Genomic DNA, 16530 nt, shown 5'->3' with positions numbered 1-16530 from the left:
ATGACATCAAAAACCTACATTTTTCATCATTTTGCACTACCTTCTTGCTTCTGCCTATCCCAACTTAGGGCAGGACAAGGGCGTGGTACCACTATCCTTGCCCTATTTTGGGCCCCCTTTTGTCCCCTGTTGCATTGGACTTGTCAATTTGTGAGCGAGAAAAGGTTTTCCTATGTCGGCCTAAGATGGGAAACTACCTAAACACCCCTAATTGGAAAGTATGTAAGGATCACCTCCCCTCCTATTTGCATAAGTTGATCATAAGTGAAATCAAGTGCAAGCACAAGTAAGGTGAACAAGCAAGAGGTCTTCATTATCGTCATCAAGCATTCAAGCATTTAGCATTTCAAGTCTCCTTTCAAGGCTAGGTGCTGCATTCAAGACAAGGATTCAACCATTGAAGAGGATATTTCTATCAACATTCAAGACATCCTATTTCACAAAGGTATCGACATTTCAATTACATCCCCTTCTTGAGGTGGATTTTACTTCAGACATTTCCTTTCATTTACTTGCAGTATTTTACAGCCACTTGGTTAATTCCAAAACGGGGTTTAACCTGAAGGCAAACCCCCAATCCCAACAACATTTCCATCTCTTTTATGTGTGTAGGTTGTAGGTGTGTTGCTGTAATTGCAGGTTTAGGCTTCATTTTCAGAGACGGAAAAACCCTTTTCTACGCACGGATTTTTTTAAGGACCGTGCATAACTTACACATGGTCCCTGCAAATTTTGCTCAGATTTATAGGGAAGCTTTGCCTCGACATTCTACTGCTAATTTCAGGTGCACAACTTCATCTCGCATCTCTATCTCAAGATATAATTGTTTCTTTGTCATTTCTGCACTTAGTCTCAATTTGCTTAATTCAACTAGTCTACTACAAAAGAGGGTTAATTTACTTTCCTAATACTTTCCAAATTTATTGTAATTCACTTAGTATTCAATCTCTTGCCATTGGGGATTGGATCTAGTGAATTCAACCCCTCTTTTGAATGTAATGTGTGAAAAATTGAAGGGAATCCTTTGTGAAACTTTCATTCCTCTTTTGAGGGGAGTAAAGCTTTCCACTTGATCTCCCCTCATTATTTTTCACCATATTACATTTTGGTGAACCCGAAGTCTTACATGCTTTACATTGAAAATCATTGCATACTTTTCATTTACAAATTTAATTTTATTGCAATTTACACAAACTTAGTGGTTAATTGATTCAAAACCCTAGTTGCTCAAATTGAAGTTGAACTTGCATTTTATAAAAATTGCTATCTATTGTATAAGATCTGAAAATTACATTTCTTGTCAAATTTAATTCTTTCATTGTCTTGATCAATTTACAAATCAAATTTACAAAAATAAATTGTTAATTGTCAAAACCCTAATCTTCAAACATCAACTTGAACTTGTGCAAAAATTGGATTTACATTTAATTTTCAGATTTGTGACTATTTTCAGACTTGTCTTCTTGCCTAAAATTCAAATTTTCAATCTCCCTCCTTTTCCCAAAATTCAAAATTTCAAAATTCAGTGGTTAGGTCCTAAAACCCTAATTTTCCAATTTAATTGGATTTTGTGCAAATTTCAATTAATTTCAACTAATTTCAGTTTTCTAAATATTGTTTAAGGTGGCCCTATCCATTAGGTTTGACATTTTTCAAAATTGCAATTCAATTTCTTATCTTTTTCAAAACCCTAATAGGGTCCTATTTCAACATTCAAACCTTAATTTCACCTATCTAGAGATCGTAAAATCAATCAATTTTCTAGGGTTAGCTCTCAAATCATTGTAGCTTTCATCCCTGAAATTTTTTCAAAAAAGTTGGCAGGACCGTGCATAACTTACGTATGGTCCCTAACTTTTTTCCCGAAATTTTGGGAGACTGTTATGACTATATTTAATTGCTTAAATCCAAAAAATTAGCTGATTTTATTGAATTTTGATCCCTCTAAAATTGAAAATACTTCCCAATTTCAACATTGCAACTTTCAAGGAAACATTTAAAATTAAGTGGTTAATTATAATCCGCCCTAATTTTAAGATCTTAATTGTGTCAATTTGAAATTTGAAATTAAGTGGTATCCCCTTGGCCCTAATTTTAAATTTCAATCTCTTTTCATTAATTATAAATATTTCTTGGAGATTGTGTCATTTCTTCTTTCCACAAAGTTCAAATTGTATAATCGTCATTTTCTTGAATTTTGCATTATTCAATTTTACAAACTTTGTTCCCAAAATTCAAATTTCAAATTTTCCCTCTAGTGCATGAGTTTTACAACTATTAGTCCTACCTATACTATCCCTGTTAGATGAAGCATTAGAATTAAGGATTCTCAAGGTTTAATTCCCAAAGAGATGGAGCCTAATTTGAGTGACTTCTATATTGCTAATTCTTCCCATCCTAATATTATCTCTACCTACCCAATTGATGATTCCCATGATGAAGAAGAAGCTTTCACTAGAGTTTATATAGATCAAATTTCAAAATTGGACAATCAATTTGACAATTTCCAACAATGGATGTCCCAATAATATCCTTATAGTGAAGCTCTTCCATTAATTGAAGGTCTAAAACGCATGACTCAAGTGATAAGAATGGAATTGATATATTGTGTGGTATTGCTCACATTATTGATTCTAATATTATGCCTATGAAGAGTTGTGTTGAGAACTTGGGTTATTCACAACCTCCTACACAAATCAATCATTATATTCCTTTGACCACTTCTATGGCTAGTATTCCTACTTTCACTTCAAACATCATGTCTACTTCAACTCAAAATGTCAAACCTACAACCATTAGTCAAGGGGGAAATCTCTCTTCTTCATTCAATCCTCCATCTTTATCTATGCCTTCAATGAGTATTCTTATTGTCTCTGAACCAATCAATGTGACACAAGGGGGAAATTCATTCAATCATTTTGCCCATTCTTTTAGTGTCCCATTTCCTACACAATCATCACCTATGCCTAATTACCATAGTTTCCCACCACCTTGTTCTAAATCAATGCTTTCTTTCAATAACATCACACCACCTTCTCAATCAAACATGTCTAACATAAATTCTTCAACCGAAGAAACCATTAATAACCTTGCTCAAACTGTATCTTCATTGCAACAACAAATCACTTCAATGAGTCAATCTAAGTTTAATGTGCCCACATTTGATGTTGTGAGCCCACTTTCTCTTGATATTGTTAGAGTTTCCCCTCCTAAACATGTTGAAGTCCCTCAATTGGAACTCTATAATGGAAAAGGTGATCCTTTAACACATGTCAAAACATTCCAAACTTTGTGTACTGACTTTGCTCATGATCAAAGATTTCTTGCCAAATTATTTACTAGAACATTAAGAGATAAGGCTTTACAATGGTATTGATCTTTGCCTTCTTATTCCATTACTTGTTTTGAACAATTAGAAAATTCTTTTATTCAATAATTTCAAAATAACATAGGCCCTAAATCACATTGACTGATTTAATGCATTGTAAAAAAGGTGTTAAAGAAAAAGTGTCTGATTTCATTGGTAGATACAAGCATTTGTGTTCTCAAATCTCTTTTTCAGTGCCTGATGATTATATTCAAAGATTTTTCATTTCTAATTTGCAAAAATAAATTAGGGAAACACTTCTCTTTTCTGGGTTTACTTCCTTTCCGCAGTTGTGCGCAACACTTCACAATCATCAACTGTCTGTGAGTCAAATGGAGCAATCTACTCCTATGGCTCCAATTGATAAGGGCGAGAGTACTCAACAACCATTCGTGAAGTTTAAACCAACAAAAGGCTTCATCAAATTCATTGACACCATCAACAACAAAAATATGAATGCTACAACAGGTGTGCCTCCTATTTCTAAATTTTTCAAAAAAAAGAAAGAATTTAATCGTTTGAATGAATCTTTGTATAGCATCATGTCTTAGATGTTACAAATAAATGTTATCAAACTTCCTCCAATAAAACCAGTTGATCCTTCTAAAGCAACTTCACCTAACTTTGATAATAATTATTTTTGTCAATTTCATCGTCAACCTAGGCATGATACTAAAAAATGTTTTGCATTAAAATATAAGATTCAAGACTTGATTGATAATAATACTATATCTGTGGCAAGTGTGAATGATAAGGGAAACAAATAAGTAGCTCCTCCTAATAAAAATCTTAAGATTTTCAGTGATCCTTTACCCTCTCATACCTCTAACATGATTGAGACTGAACACACTTCTTTCTCTCCCTCTGATTTCACTTTTATAGTGCAAAATGTGGTTGATTTGGTAGAGAAATAAGAAACACCTAAGGACACATGTATCACATTTTATCCTAGTGAGACCATTAGGGCACCCGATGGCCATTTATACATAGTTGCAAAGATCCAAGGCAAACCTTGTCATGGTGTGCTTATTGATCCGTCTTGCATGGTTAATGTCATCGCTAAAGAATATCTTTATTTTACATTTGCATCAACCAATCTATGATGATACTAATGTGGTCGCTAAGTTATTTGATGAATTTTCTTGTCCTACTATTGGTTTTATCACACTTCATATTGAGGTTCATACTAAATCTATAGATGTCAACTTTGTTATCATTCCTTCATCTGAACAATTTCATGTGAAGTTAAGCTACCCTTGGCTATCTTCCATGAAGGTTATTTATTCTCTAATCCATAAGTTTTTTAAATTTACCCACAATGGAGAAATCATAACTGTTAACCATAGCTTATTTCGACCAACCGAAAGAAGCCTAGGTATTCCTATTGATTACTTTTGGCCTCAACAATTTGAATCTCTTCCACCAAGAAGTGATGCTCTCTTTCAATCTTATCAAAAATGGAAGAAAGATGTGATTTTATCCTTAAGTCAACCTAGGATTCCAAAACTTGATATTCCCATCATTCTTGAAGATGAAGTTCTTCCCCTAACAGATAGAACTAATCTTCCTCCTAAGGAAGATTCCCAACCTATTCCTATGGATGAAACCATGCCTTCTCCCAAGAAGAACAATAATATTCCTCCTAAGGTTTGACCTATACCTCCTCCTCATGATGGACTTGGTCTCCTTCCTAAACCAAACATTCCTCGTTTATATGGTACAGGTCCAACTCCTTCCTCTTATAGAAAGAAGAGACCTGCCTCTCCTCTTGTCCAACCTAAAAGACCTCAACTTAAACATCCAACAACCAAAGATGAGAGAATTCCTCCTTCAACAAATATAACTCAATCTTCTCACCCTTCCACTAAAACTAGACAAAATTATTGTGTGAGAGAACACCAACGAAAACGTCGTGCTAGAGCTCGTGAAGTTGTTTCTCAAACTATTCAATGTCCCAAAACACCAACTATTGACGTGATTCTATTTTCTCCTAAGCAAGATGTTGAGCCTAAATCTCCAAATCATAAGCTGCAAAAAACATGTGATGGTTTTACTTCTATTCATGTTAGAGCTCCTCTTTTTATAAATCTTGATGAAGAAATGGGTGAAAATTGTATTCGTAATGGAAATACAACTCCTATTGCTTATGGTAGTGAATATGAAAATGTTGATGTTGATAATAATTTATCTGTAGTATTTTCAAAAGTCTTAATCCTAGCTCCTAGAAATGAACAAAGTGACTTAGCACATGAGCATAGTCTTGGTTTGGATCTTGTGATAGCTCCATCTGTTGTGCTCGATGTTGCTCCTCTGGTGTGTTTCCAACCTTCCCAAAATAATGATCAGAAAGATTGGGAGGTGGATGTCTTGCTAGACTAGTTGCATTAGTACTGTAGATCCTCTACCTCTCTCCTTTCTTGCTCTTTTGTGACCATTCTTCTATGTGTATCCCTATTCTTCTATTTGTTGTCCCTAGTGATGTCTACTTGAGGATAATGCAAAGCATTGAGATCTCTTTTGGTCTCTTTCATGTTGACTCAAAAGGCACATGTGTTCCCTTTCTTCCAAGGTGGTTTCCTTTCTTTGGGGAATGAGGACTATTCTATGCATATATATACATGATATACATGAGTTATCATACAACATACTGACCCCGAGGAAAGTGAAACCACCTTGTTTTTTGTGTTTTCTGTTCATTATCCTTGGATTTATTCCTCGATTGGGGGCTAAATCTTTGTGATAACGTGCTCCTGGTCTTTCTCTCTTTTAGGTGTATCCTACCTTAAATCAATCGCTTTGGATAAGGCATACATGATCACTTTAACATGGGGGCATACACTCTGCTCATATTTTCCTTCTTGATACTTAAAGTAACTTGGCAAACTTTAGCTTTGCTTTATAATTTTTGGTATCCTTTCTTTTCATGACTCATAGTGAGGGGAACTTTACTACTTGAAGACATGGTTCTCCCTCTTGATTTTCCCTTTTATTTTGTCAATTGAAGTCGTAAGATCCTTAGTCCACTGGGGGCTTGGTGTATCTTGCCTCCTTAACATGGTGAAAATCTTTCAATCTTGCAATTTTCAACCCCATTTGGGTCTTTTCATTAGGGGATGAATCCCTAAGCCTGATCGGAGATCCAAAACATACTCATGACATAAAAAACCTGCATTTTTCATCATTCTACACTACCTTCTTGCTTTTGCCTATCCTAAGTTAGGGCGGGACAGGGGTGTGGCACCATTGTCCCCCTAGGACAGGGGTGTGGCACCCCTGTTCTCTTAGGACAGGGGTATTGCACCCTTGTCCTGGCCCTATTTTGGGCCCCCTTTTGTCCCCCTTTGCATTTGGCTTATCAATTTGTGAGCGGAAAAAGGTTTTCCTATGTTGACCTAAGATGAGAAATTACCTAAACACCCCTAATTGGCAAGTATATAAGGAGCACTTCCCCTCCTATTTGCATAAGTTGATCATAAGCGAAATAAAGTGAAAGCGAAATTAAGGTGAACAAGCAAGAGGTCTCCATTATCATCATCAAGCATTCAAGCATTTATTCAAACATTGAGAATTTCAAGTCTCCTTTCAAGGCTAGGTGTTGCATTCAAGACAAGGATTCAACCATTGAAGAGGATATTTCTATCAACATTCAAGACATCCTATTTCACAAAGGTATCAACATTCCAATTGCGTCCCCTTCTTGAGGTGGATTTTACTTCAGACATTTTGTTTCATTTACTTGCAGCATTTTACAACTACTTGGTTAATTCCAAAACGGGGTTTGACCTGAAGGCAAACCCCCAATCCCAACAACATTTCCTTCTCTTTTCTATGTGTATGTTGCAGATGCATGACTTTAATTGTAGGTTTAGGCTTCATTTTTCAGAGACGGAAAAACCCTTTTTGGCTTGCATATTTTTTGAAGGACCATGCATAACTTACGCACGGTCGCTTCAAATTTTTCTCATATTTGCATGGAAGCTTTGCCTTGATATTCTAGTGCTAATTCCAGGTGCACAGCTTCATCTCGCATGTCTATCTCAAGATATAATCGTTTCTTTGTCATTTCTGCACTTAGTCTCAATTTGCTTAATTCAACTTGTCTACTACAAAAGAGGGTTAATTTACTTTCCTAATACTTTTAAAATTTATTTAAATTCACTTAGTATTCAATCTCTTACCATTCGGGATTGGATCTAGTGAATTCAACCCCTGTTTTGAATGTAATGTGTGAAAATTGAAGGGAATCCTTTGTGAAACTTTCATTCCTCTTTTGAAGGGAGTAAAGCTTTCCACTTGATCTCCCCTCATCATTTTTCACCATATAATCCTCATATAGTCATCATAATATTTGCATATAATCCTCATACAGTCATCATAATCCTCGCATAAGTCCTTGCATAATCGCCATAATCTTTGCATATAATCCTCGTACAGTCATCATAATATTTGCATATAATCCTCATACAGTCATCATAATCATTGCATAAGTCCTTGCATAGTCTTCATCTTCATAAGGCATAGGGTCAAATCATTATCTCCACTTTGCATTATCTTGAGAATTAGGTTGTTCCCTAGTCCAAATAAAGATTTGCATTATCATTATTTATGATCATGTCTTGTCATTCCTAAATCCAATTTGTCAAAAACAACAAAAACATAGGTTGCATTATTGTTCTTTAGGATTTCATCTTGTCATTCCTTAATCCAATTTGTCAAAAGATTTCAAAAACATAGGTTGCATTTGTCATCCTCAGTGGCATTTGTCCATTTTCAAAATTTTGAAAAATCCAATAAGATAGTGTTGCACTTTCATCCCTTAGTTGCATTGCATTTCATCCATAAACTTCAAAAATCCAAAAAAAATGGCATATAGTGCAATGGTTGAAACAAGCTCTCAAACTTCTAGGAGATAACATTACCCTTGTCAAACTTCCAACTTTTGTGGGACCATGTCATTGCAACCAATCAATGAATCATCTCAATCCAACATATACATGTCCCAAAAAATGCATCAAACTTATCAGGAACAAACAAGTGTCATACCTATTTCTCCATCACTTGAAGAGAAACTAGCTTGAGAAATAGAGATCTTGGAACAAAAGGTTAAAAAAAGTGAAGAGAGTAGACCCTAGATGTCCAAACTATTTCAAAAATTTAGAGGTCCCAATGTAAACTTAGAGTCAATTGATGTGCGAGCTCTTATTATGCAATTAGACATACCAACTATTTTCACACAAATAAACATGAGAAACCAATATCAACAACAAACACATCCAACAATGCAAGTCCAGCAACCAATACAACAAACAACACCACTCTCAGCACCACAAATTATGTAAACAATTCAACCAGTACCAAGGTCGCACACAATTACACAATCAATTTTGCCTTCAATCATATCACATGTATGTGAATATCATCCTATGTCTCCAAATACACCACCAAGGGTGTTCCACATGAATGTAAGTGTATGTACAAACACGTCACCCTTCGACATCAATCGAACATGGTCAATTTGTCACCTATCATGCAACAAGCTCAATCAATAACTACCTTGCGACACAAAAATGTTAGAACAATATCACAAGTTACACGATCATCTAAACAGCTAAAAATGCCGACCTGAAACTTTTGATGATTTTCTTCAAATACTAGTATGTGCATAGGAGACTATTTCAGAACATGATCATCTGCCCATGTCTAGCAATGACTCTTAGCATCAAGACTTTGCACCTCAAGTAGCCTCCATATCTTTCACCATTTCCTCATACCCTAAAGTCACACAAGGGAAATCTATATCATCTCTATCCAATAACGCAACCTCCCAAGGGCTATCAACAATAAATTCCCAAGCTAATAAAATTCATGATGATAGTCCCTTCCATGATTCAGAAATTCAAGACCCAATCACACCATATACTCCTATTATAGAGGGTCCCATTCAAAATCCTTTCTCATCAGGCCAAAGTATTGAAACCTTCCAAGAGTCTCCCATGCATATCCAAACTTCTACCACGTGTCAAGAGGATAATCCAAAGAATTCAGAAATGATTCCTTAAATAAATCAAGATCAAGATATAATGACTATTAAATCTAATGCAATTCGTTATCAAGATCCCACCTATTAAGAGTTGTATGATGATCCCCTAATCTTCTAGTATTCCATCTGAGAATATCACCTTCCATCTCCAGAGAAGAGTGTATTTCCCAATCTCCTTCAACATTTGCCTCTAACGAAGATCATGATATCAACGACGGGCTATCAAAGGATAGGCAATTGCAGATCAACTGGTAGAAGCACCACTACTAGACCAACAGCCACAACAGGTGGAATTTCTGGATATGGATGTACTTCCTATCACACCCAAGCAATGGACCCTATACTTTGATGGATCCTATATACAACATAGATCGTGTGTCGGCATCCTGTTCGTCACTCCAGAAGGGCACACAATTTCAAGATCTTACAGACTAATGTTTCCATGTCCCAACAACATTGTTGAATCCGAAGCCCTGGTAATAGGAATCAAAGTAGTTGTAGAATGGAGAATCACATAATTAAGAGTCTATGGGGATTCTCCATTAGTTATCAATTGATGACTATCAGACGAAAGATGATAAGCTAATGCCTTACAAGAGAATGGTGGATGACTTCAAAAAGTATTTTGTACAATCATCTTTGAGCAGATTCCAAGATTGGAAAATAGAGTTGTTGATGCAATGGCCACTATCGCCTCGTGTCTACAAATTCTAGATAAATAGAATCGTTATGAATTCCTGGTGTAGCAATTTTTTTGCCTAGCCTATGACAATTCCACATCCCAAGTCATCTATGCCCTGCTCGGTTCTGATTCCCCTCTATACGGGAAGATCTATGACTATCTCAAAAAAAATACCCTCCCACCTGACCTATCTCAAAACCAAAAATGAAGCTTCATCCGACAAGCTGCCCGCTATACCTTAAGCGCTGACACACTTTATCGCCGAGGTCTAGATAGTACTCTTCTTTGATGCCTTGATCGTAATGAATTTGACTCCACCTTACATGAGATTCACAAAGGTATTTGTGGTACACATTCAAGTGGTCCTACTCTTGCCAGCTTATGAGAATGGGATATTACTAGCCGACAATGGAAAGAGAGTCCTATCAATTGCTAGGAAATGTCCTAAATGCCAAATTCATGGTAACCTTATACATGCACCAGCACAAGAGTTGCAACCATTCACCACATCTTGGCCTTTTTGTTAATGGGGACTTAATATAGTGGGAAATATTCATCCTTCCTCTTCAAACGGACATAAGTTCATTATCACCGACATGGAGTACTTCACCAAGTGGATCGAAGCAGTCCTAATGACCACTGTGACTGGAAAGCAGATCTCATCATTCATCCTCAACTATCTCATTTGTAGATATGAAATTCCTAGTTCCATCATCATAGATAATGGACGTCCTTTCAAGAATCAAGATGTCCTTTCAAGAATCAAGATGTGCAAGAGCTGTGTGAACGATTCAAAATCTAACATTGTTTTTCCACACTATACTATCCACAAGGAAATGGCCAAGCAGAAGCATCAAACAAAACAATCTTGAAAATCCTCAAGAAAACAATGAATGATGTTGGCAAGGATTGGCATGTAGAACTCAATCCAACACTTTGGGCCTATAGAAAAAGTATCCACACACCTATAGGGGCTACACCATATTAATTGGTGTATGGTTCAGAAGCAATTCTGCCTCTTGAGGTATAAATCCAATCTCTCTGAGTATCTTTGAAGGGCCTCATACCAGATGAGGAATATCGAGTGAATGGGCTATAGGAACTAGAGCTTCTTGATGAAAAATGACAACGTGCCTATGACTATCTCAAGGCATATCAACAACGAATGTGTTGAAGCTATAATCGCAAAGTCATCCCGAGGGATTTCAAAATTGGTGATCTGGTCCTAAAAGAAAATCCCATAAATCAGCAAGATCGAGAAAAGAAGGGGAAGTTTGAGCCCAACTGGTTGGGACCATTTTCCATCATATCAACCTATGGATCAGGAGCATATCACTTGTCAAATTCAGAAGGGGACGTGCTCGATGAACCAACCAACAAAATCCATCTGAAGAAGTTCTACACTTGAGTCATCCAATGCATGGATCAAGCAAAAAAGTATAAAAAAATGTCACTATGGTGAAAACTTGGCAAATAGGCATCTTGTGACACAAAAAAAAAAAAAAAAAAATCAGAAAAAATACAAAAAAAAATCAAAAACAAATCAAAAAGTGCAATAAAAACAAGTGGTGAAAACTTGGAAACAAGCACCACTTGTGAGAGAACGACTTTTCCATATATCGGTACTTATATCATATCTTTGATCCATCTGATCTAAGCCCATAGTCACCACCAAACACTTATATAGTCCACATCATCCTGGACATACTTAGCGTAGTCAATGTCCTTGATTATCTAAATAAGTTATCCAAATCATATCCCACCATGGCTTGGTGAGCAGTGTAAATATCTATATCATGTACTATCTAGAGTGAGGGAGGTTTTTGACCTCGCTGAGGGCATTTCGCCTTAAGGGTTTTAAACATCAAACCAAACACATAGCAAGACAACAAGGATCTAAACAACCAACAAATTACAACACAATACAAGAAGACTAGATATCATGGAATTGAACAAAAGATCTATTTGCAAGATGTTTTACTTGACAAGAATACATTTCCAATAGCATGCATTTTTACTTATGGTTGTTAATTTTTGCTTATCATATCGATTAAGTGACTCAAGGATGTCTTACGACTAGACAAGCAAGGAAGGAATGTGATGTTTTCTTTGTCTGATGTTTAGGAGTGAAGTCTTCTACTATGCAAATTTGTCTTACGACGTGATCATGTAACACATCACTAAAGACATTTCCAATTTGTATAGGGTAAAGGTTAACTCTTGTCTATTTTACGCAAGCAACACTCAGGTCTTCTTGGTTCAATTATACCTCGACACTTGTGTCATCTTGTAATATCAAAATCCATGTAAGTTATACTCAGGTCGTTATGGTTCAATTATACTATGATGCTTGTATCAACTTTCAACAAATCAAGGCCCGATGATGAAAACAAAGGAAGCACTGGCACTTTGATCAAAATGGATGGCAACATTAAGAACGAGAATGCATATTAAGCATTGGCATTAAGCTGCACATCATTATCATCGTAATCATGCATTAGGTTGCATATCACTTTAAATATTGTATTGGGTTGCATATCATTTTCCATCTTGTATTAGTATCCTATCATTATCATATTACTCTTTTCATTAGCTTGCATATCATTTTAAAGATCATTAATGTGACAACATGTTAATCTTGCATTATATTGCATATCATTGTTATTTTCACTTTGCATGGGGTTGCATATAAATCATTAGGTGCATTCTCATTGTCATATTAGGTTTGCATTATCATTATCATTTAGACCATGTTAAAATCTTGCATATAGTTACATTCATTGCATTATTTAACATTATCATTATTATTTCATACATCTCATTCTCAAAATACATCTCACATTATCAATATAATTTCATACATCTCACATTATCATTACATCTCATTTTCAAGATACATCTCACATTATCATTGCATTTCATACATCTCATTTTCAAGATATATCTCACATTATCATTGCATTTCATACATCTCATCTTCAAGATACATTCGCAAATCAAAACCATGTCATTATCACAATACATCCCATACATGAGCATCATCATATCAATCATATGTAACATTCTAGATTGCATTATCCCTCGCACACAAAAGCACAAAAACAGGTTAGCAACATTTGCACAAATCATAAGCATCTATAATCATTAATCCAATCATCATCTGTATATCACCTTCCAAATATATAGTACATTACAATCATCATATAAAGCATATAAATCATCCACAACACACACATCAAATCATCTGCATCATCATCTGCAAAAATAATCTAGATCAAAAGCATATCATATAGCTAATCAAAGTCAAAGTAGCTGCATCCATAACATATCATCATATATATGTGTGACCACATGTTGATCCAAAGGAAAAACAAGGATATCCATCAGAAACATATCATCAATGAAGTAATCAAATGACCAAAGTCCCTTGATATATATCAATAACAAATTTCCATCATATCACATGGCATCAATACCAAGGCAATCAATAAACATCAATAAGATCATCAAAACATCATATGAGCATCGCTGAGTAGCATATAATTAAAATAATAGTACAACAAAGTATCATATCAGGTAGTCATCAAAATACAAAGATATATGTGCATCAAGGTACAAGAACAAAATCTTGGATCATGATCATGGTGCAGGATCAGCCTAACCACCTCCAGGACTTGTTGGTCGAGAGCTCAAGCTACCCACACCTACGCTACTACTGGGAGCATCCCTCCTAGGACCCATAACCCCCTCGTTGCCCCTTTGTCTCTGAGAATCCCTGTGTCGAGAAATGACAACATAGGTAGGAGTATGTCGGTCTGGTGGCACAACCTGAAAGTACAGAGTCCTGTAATACTTTGCCCGCCCTATCTACTCAATGAGAATCCAGATGGTGTCCCCTGTAACACCTTGTGTGGCTGCCTGTTGCAATGATTGTATTGTCTCCTCTGCCTGGCCACATCACTCTATCTTTGTGTCCCACTCTAGCGACACTATCACCACCTATCTCTATAGTTGTACAGCCTGTGCCTAGGCTTGTGTAAGTTGACCATGTATCCTATGCACACCCTATGGCTACCTAGGTTGCGGATCCTACATACCAACCTGTCGAGGGGCAGGAGGTGGCATATCAATCCTCCTCCATCGAGCCAATGGTTTCACATCCTCCTCCTCTAACTCCTCCTTCATTGCTACACCCACCAATCCCATCAAACCTACTCCTCTACCAACTGCCTCAGACTTTGTATCCTCATCAGAAGAATCACCACTCTCCTCCTCAGATCCATCACTGTCTGATCCCTCCTCAGCCTCCACGGCAGCAAAATCCTCCGCCTTCACCAGTCCTCCCCACCCAACCCAATCCATCCTCCTCCTCTACCTCTCACTACTCCTCCTCTACCCCTCACCAATCCTCCCTCATCAGATCCTCTTACCCTGCCACCACCTCCTCCCCGACCATGTCCAACCGCACCACCCACAAAGATCCTACCACGCCTCCTCCCTCTACCCCTCCTCCCACCTCAACTACCTCCACCCTGATCATCATTATTGACCTCCTCCAATGCAAGAATCAACTCTCCTGGCCCTGTAAATTGAGAGAATTTGTATGTCAAAAAGTTTTGCGTATACTCCGCAGTCATCCCTACATCCGCTATATCCTCATACATACTCCATACACAAGAAGGTAAAGAATAGAACTTAGCCCGAGTTGTCACAAAATCCAATAAGGGCCCCTAATTTGTCCTCTCCTTGTGTACCCGAGCGTACAGATTCATCCCCTACTGCATCGACTGCACATGCCCAAACTGTTGGTAAAATCGAGGAAGGATAAACCGCTCTATCACATATGGGGTGCAACCCAAAAGGAATATTCTCATGAATAAATGTGGCACCTCAAAAGCATCCTCTGGCCATGGCTCACACAATTGATAGGGCCTCCACACCACTATGTCCATATCATCGAGGGCCCACCTCCAATACTCTAACTTTCCAAGCATCGGTTGGGAAGAAACACAGTTGTACATCATCACAAAAGGTGCCCCTGCTGGTCTAAACCTCAGCCCAAGTAGACGGGCCACAACTATGAGCTCCCATGCCCAAATCTGTAGTAGAGTGCATCCAGAAGCTAAACTGGCCGCATCATTGTAAACCACCTGATGAAGCTCATGATATAAATGGGCGAGCAAACAAATACCCCTCACATATCGTGTGCGCAGCTACACCATCTACCGAAGAACTTGACCTCATCCAACTCACAACCCATGAGACCTCTTGTCCAGAATCAGGAAGCTGCCAATCAAACTTGCCAAAACTAAAGGGAGTGGGACATAATTGTCTAACATGTCCTGCCACACCACTAAGTAACCTACAATATGAGGATTGACAAACACCTCCCACAGAGAATCGGTCCTGTCGACCTCCTCCACATCATACTCCACAAGCTCACCTGTAATCAGAATCCGCAGAATCCCATAGACATCCTCCGACGTCACTATGATCTCACTCGTTGGTAAATGGAAGGTGTTATACTCACTATACCATCTCTCGGCCAGCGTGGTGAGTAGTGCCCTATTCTTCTGATAGGCTGACATGTGTAAGAAGTGGATGAGACCGCAAGCCTCTATGACTACCAAATAATCAACACTCAATCGATCTCACATCACAAAAGTCTTTGAGAATTTCTCCCAAAGCATGAGCACTCCTCGATGGACCTATATCAATACATGGATATCATCCTATCAGATACATCTATCCTATACAATCCGATAATCAACAAATCAAGTATCCAATCAATCAATCACGCCTCATATCGACATTCAAACAACATGCTTCATATCAGGACTCATATCGACAATCAAATACCATTTCAAAATGACCAAGTTCCATATCGACAATTGATCTCAAAAATAAATCAATCAAGTTCCAATCAATCAAAACCCATATCGAAACCAGACCCATATCTAACAACAAATTGACTCATATCGAATCAGGACCCATATCAAATCAAGACCCATATTAAAACCATACCCATATCGAACAACAATCAAATTCATATTGACAAATCGGGACCCATATCGAATCAAGACCCATAATGACGAGTTGACCCATAATTACAAGTTTCCCCATAACGAAAAATTGACCCATAACAAAAAATGACTCATAACGACAACAAGACCCATATCGAAATCAGACCCATAACGACAAGTTGACCCATAATGACAAGTTTCCCCATAACAAAAAATTGACCCATAACAAAACGTGACTCATAACGACAGCAAAACCCATATCTAATCGAACCCATATAGCAAACCGACTCATATCGACTTTGAAGCATATCGACTTTGACAAAAATTGATCCAGACCAACAATCGAATTAACACAACACACCCATAATGACAAAAATCAATTAACGACCGAAATCAACACATTTGATTCCAAATGACA

Source organism: Cryptomeria japonica, unplaced genomic scaffold, assembly GCF_030272615.1.
Source record: "Cryptomeria japonica unplaced genomic scaffold, Sugi_1.0 HiC_scaffold_36, whole genome shotgun sequence".
In the NCBI taxonomy this organism is placed as follows: Eukaryota; Viridiplantae; Streptophyta; class Pinopsida; order Cupressales; family Cupressaceae; genus Cryptomeria; species Cryptomeria japonica.
This window is presented reverse-complemented; position numbering follows the sequence as displayed.